The sequence below is a fragment of the Antrostomus carolinensis genome, unplaced genomic scaffold (assembly GCF_000700745.2).
Source record: "Antrostomus carolinensis isolate BGI_N321 unplaced genomic scaffold, ASM70074v2 scaffold9081, whole genome shotgun sequence".
Lineage (NCBI taxonomy): Eukaryota > Metazoa > Chordata > Aves > Caprimulgiformes > Caprimulgidae > Antrostomus > Antrostomus carolinensis.
In genome coordinates, this window is record NW_010291971.1 from 84,782 (window position 1) to 90,385 (window position 5,604).

The following is a 5,604-nucleotide window of genomic DNA, read 5'->3' on the forward strand; positions in this document are numbered from 1 at the left end:
ACAACAATGGCCATAGAGGTTTTTGGTTCCTTGAAACAGTTATATTTGAATTTTGGTGTGGGTGAAAATAGACAAAAGTGAAGATGCAGTACTTCCTTGATGTAAATGATACTTATTCATGGCTTATAGCCATACCAAGCATCCTTTGATATGTGGAAGAATTTGAGAAAACTAAGTTCTTAGAATCAAGTGAAAGGAAGGTGTTTCAAGCCTCTGGAGCTTTCCTCAGACAAGAGCTCTCTGTGTTTAAGCAAACCCTCGTGACTACTTCCTTTTTTCACTTGTTTGTCCAATATTAATCTTAATAGAGCACACACAATTTTTCTGTTCCCACACATGATGATAGAAGGCCCTGATCAGTCAATTCCAAGATGTAATTGAACAGGTTTTTGAAAGACAGGTAGAGCCAGGTTTAATTTGTAATCTTAATTATGTTTGTAGGTTCCAAACTTGCTAAAGGTTTTTAGTACTTGTTGCTATACTCCCTTGCAGATTACGTTGCAGAAGTGTTATCTTGTTGTTTATGGGAAATCATGAATGCAAATTTAGAAGCCTTTGATCTACAATTGGGGGAAGTCCTTGGGACCAAGTTATGAAGTCTATTTCCTCTGTAGAATCACAAAAACATGGAATTGTTTTGGTTAGAAAAGACCTTTAAAATCAGAGTGCAAATGTAAACCCAGCACTGCTAAGTCCACCACTAAACTATGTCCCTAAGCACTGCATCTTCATGTCTTTGACCTTGCCTAGAATTTATCCCTAAATTAAGAGTGGAGAATAAGTGAAACAGGAACTAAAACCTTAATTTCTTACTGTTTTCCACTTCCCAGTGATGGCAGTTGTACCTTAAGGATGTTTTGTGACAAAGTCTGTAAAGATATGTAATACTTGTATCAATTTGACTAAGAAGTTGAAGGAACAACAGAGCTCTTTAAAGAAAGATTATTCTGTCAAGTTTAAAAGACATGCTTTACCTGGGATAAAGAAGTAGTATTGAAAAGATACACTGCTTCGTTTGCCCTGTTTGTTTCTGATTAACTTAGATTTAAGGAACTGGTGGAAGGGGTGGAAGGAACCAAGTTGGGAGTTGCGATGGAACTGCTGAGCAGGATTGTGTGTTTGTGATGAATGGTATTTTCTCTCCTATCTGTTCAAGTGGCTTCTACCAACTTTCACTATGTAGAAGGCAAAAGGCTTGTATGTATCTATGTACTGATGTGTTATAAATTGCAAAAGAACATTGGTTACAATGAAAAATTTTGGTCTGATTGGGAGCTGTGTGAAATTAAGGCTTAAAACAGAGTTTAAAAGGAACCCTACCTTCCCATAAGGTCTTAATGAGGTGGGCATAAAACTAAAGCACTGTGCCAGTGGAGGAACTGCAGAGCTGTCAGCACTTGAAGATCACTGATAAAAGTATAGAATAAACCAGCAAGAATATTTCTCTGCACCTGGTGGTCTTCTGATGTTATATAGCTTCTGTATTTACTCAGATACAATGTTGTTCTATCACAGTTAACTTGTTAATGTCCTTCTTAAGAGGTTTTTATGGGTTATGAACTTAGAAAGAAATATTGAAACTGACTCTTCTTACTATGCATTTTTGAATCATGTATACCCCATTGTTCTTATCAGTAATGGTAAGCTGACTAGAGAGATGAATTTGGGGGGAAGTATTTTTAATATTGAGTCTGTAATGTACACTTTAATCTGAGATAGCTGGAATTTGGTGATCACAAACTTTTTGGACAAGTTTTTTCAGAAAACAATTAGACTTTTGTTATAGGAGTCATTCTAATCAAGCCAGGAGATGAGAAGAGGACCCTTAAGAATATTGTGATTCAGTGGAGGTCAAACTACTATGAGTGTCTTGGAAGAAGAGATATACAGGTTGAGATATTAAAAGTAGAATAAATGACAGCTAATTATTAAAAACTTTGCAACTACCTAATTCTGTAGCAAGTCAGAAAGTATAGTTCCTTAATGATTCAACACTAATTGTGGGGTTTTTAGGGGTTTTTTTTGTTTGTTTGTTTGTTTTTTTTTAAATATCCCTGTGAGTGGTCTTAGAGCAGCTACCATCTCCACAGCTGGTTGGATTCGCAACAAAGCAAGCTAGTTTAGCTCAAACCACTGTCAGCAGCAGCAGTATTAGTCAGGTAGTTGTAATAACAAGGACTAGGAAAACTTTTAATGAACATCAGTGTGGTGTAAATGGAAGGGAGAGATGATCTGTAGGAGGCAGATGGTAATTAATGCACAGTAATGGTAGCCTGCCAAGTTGCTTCTCTGGCACTGGTGAGATGATGCCCATATGTTCCCTCTGCTGCCTGGCACCAACAGTAGCCTGCTGCTTCCCATTCTGGGTCCAGGTTAGCTGGAATCAGCATAGGGTTCCCTGCACTGATGTGCTCCCCTTTCCCATGTGGGGCTTTCACTCCTTGTTTTCATCATATTCTAATAATAAGCTAAAGGCTATGTCACAGCTGGACTTTGTGTGGTGTGTTTTGGGTTCTTTGTTTCCATTTTGGCCACACATGTACCCCTCTGCTCTCTTAATCGTTACCATCAGTCTTTGGAATATATTGTACAGAAGATTGCATGAATAGCAATGGGAAGAAACCAGTGAATTGACATCTTATGCTCCAAGAAGATGCATAACTACACTCTTCTGTTTGAGAACCAGTGAAGCTAAATATAACTCTTCTTCTCGAAGTCATGTCTGGGTGGGTGCTATAGGGATGAGACATTTCTGTGTCTAGAGAGCCTGATATAAGTACTGCTGAGTGCAGAGGTGCACCCACCTCTGGCTACAGTTCCATTTTTGCACTGCTTTTGCCTGCTGCTATGTTTTTGCATATACTCTAATGCCATATATGCTTAGAATAAGAAAAGAAATATTTTGGTCTAGGTTATGCTATCCTTTGCAACTACTAGAGCTGCAGACTTAGTAAAAAACTACTGCTTCCTGAATATTACTTTTTTTTTTTTTAAATAAGTGATCTTATTAAGACATTGCTCATACTCATTCATGTTCATATCATATTACTGTGGAGAAAACAAATTTAAGCCTGTATTGAAAATTGCTACTGAATCATCAGACTTTGCTGGTAGGGAATCTCGATACAGAAACCAGTTCGTCATTGAATAGGTTCCAAATGTGAAAGTTCTGTAAATGCAGTTTCAACAAAGTCATTGAGAGTTTTTGGTTTTTTTTTTAAGGAAGGCTTGTTTATTCAGGAGTTAGTAATAGGTGTTTCTCCTAACAGTTACGTAGTCTTTTACAGCTGTGAATCTGTTTACTCCATGGCACCAGCCTTCTACTTTACTCTGAACTATGTAATGGGCTAGATACAGGTAACAAGGATCAGGAACAGAGACAAAGCAGTGCTGGATTAGTCCTTTTCAATCAGGTTCTGCAGGAAGAGAATGGTGATAGATCTCTCCACTCAGTTTATTTTCCCCTAAAACTGGAAACAGCTGTGAAATTTTTGTCATCAGAAGTAGTCCAGGGGAATGTTCCTCTTGTACATCATGAGATTTCAGTGACAGAGAAAGCAAATTTTATCAAACAAGACTTGGATAAATTGCAGAACATCACAGGTCTTGTAAAACTGATGAGAGTAGGCAACATCAGGATCACTGACTTTGGTTTCAGTGCTGACATCAGAGTTCTGAAGCAGAATTTGCTCAGACTTAATGAAAGCTCTGAATTTTCTTCACCCTTTCTAGGCTTGAAAGCTGTTGGACCTTGGACCATGCATTCTAACAGTAGTCTGCAGAAGGCATGTGATGTGTGGGACTTTCTAGATGTTCTTGAAGCTGGAAAGTTTCAACTTATACTCCTGCTGTAGTTTTTTAGGGAAGCAGATGAAGTGTGTTCTGCTTCATCCTATTACTCAGAGCTATCAGTGCATGCTGTGTTTCTTGGTAGATGTGATAAAACTGCTGTACAGTGGTTGCTAGAAAATGTTGAGATATTGAGTCCTTGTTATGCCAAAATGTTTGTGTCACTTCAACTCTATCACTCTTTTGGACTCTAATTTACAGCAGCTGTGTCTTAATATTGCTGTAAAGACTTGCTGTAGTACTTCCTGATTTCCGAAAAATCCTGGAAGCCTATTCTTCCCTCACATAAGGTAGCTTTAGAGAAGATGTCAAGACTGTAGCTTTAACCATGGTGAGAAGAGAACAGATAGGTAAAGGAAAGCAGAGGTATTCTTGGAAGCAAAATACTGGGTACTGATCTAGGATGTCTAAATTCAGTTTCTAGTTCCTCCAACTTAAAACTGCTCCATCAGTTCTGTGGTTGTTGTTGTAAAATGTTGTATTCTCTATAACTGTGATGAGCTTTGAGGCTGCAGTAAAATAAACAAACCAGGGAATAAATTTATGGTTGGATCAGTAATAAATGCAAGAAATAAATAACATAAAGCCAAAATTATTTTGTCCTCTTCCTCTTTTCTGCAGGAAAGAAAATGTTGAAATGTTTATTCTGAAGGTGAGACTAGACTTGGCAGACATACCAGGAGCACCAGCAAGCAACATGATTTTGTAGAAATAAGCCTTTTACAAGTTAATCCATCTTATCAGCAGTTTGCATGCTTATAGTTTCATGTTAATTTTCTTTGTATCTAGTGAAAATAGTCAGGAATTACTCCAGTGCTTCTTCAGCTGAAAGCTGCAGCCAACACTTGCACTAGTCTCTATTTGAAGTGAACTCTTATGTCAAAAAGTACCAAGTTAGTAATATTCTGTTCAGTGTTTCTTCTCTGAAGTGATATTTTTTTCTGTGAAGTAAAAAAAGGAAGGTGAAAATAAACAGCCTGTATTTCTGTTTACCAGCACTGTATCACTGTAACTTACACTTTGCAGATTGCTTGTTTATCATACTACAAATAGGGCAAAAATTTTTGTCAGGAATGAGTCAAAGAACTTCTTAGGAAAACTCGGAAATCTAAAAGGTGAGTTCTTGTGACTATACAGCTGAAAACTGCAAATTTTCCTATGAAAATACCTATCAATAAATCCCTATAAATATGTACTTGTACTCTTAGCAGCAGAATGCCTTTGGAATTCAAATTATGATAAGGATGTCATTAGTGCCAAGGTGTGTATATATATATATTTTTTTTATTCTAGCATATGATCCAACCAGAGAATATAAGCTTCTAGATTCACAAATTTTGGTGAGGTTCTTTGTAAGCCAAAGTAAATGGAATTGGAAGAATTTATAATGTGTGTGACTTACAAGTGTATTTTTGTGAGCTTCTGATCACACTTGTCACTAATGGTCTAGGAATACAGATGTTTTTACCTGGTGCTGTCACTTTGTGAGATGCAAAGGCATTCCAAAGCTTGAGATACTTGAAAGTGCTTACTTTTAACAAGTATCCCACAAAAAGTATTAAAATGTCTTTGCATATCTGACTTGTTGAAGGTTGGGATGAAGATGTTAATGATGGGTTGCTCCTGAAGCTTATACAGAGGCTTGTCACAGTATTAAAAAGCTCCTCTTATTTTATTAAGGGATAATTCTGACAGAAAACAGTATGCACAATCCACAGAAGAACAAATTCTCAAAAATAATGATGGATTCCTGCT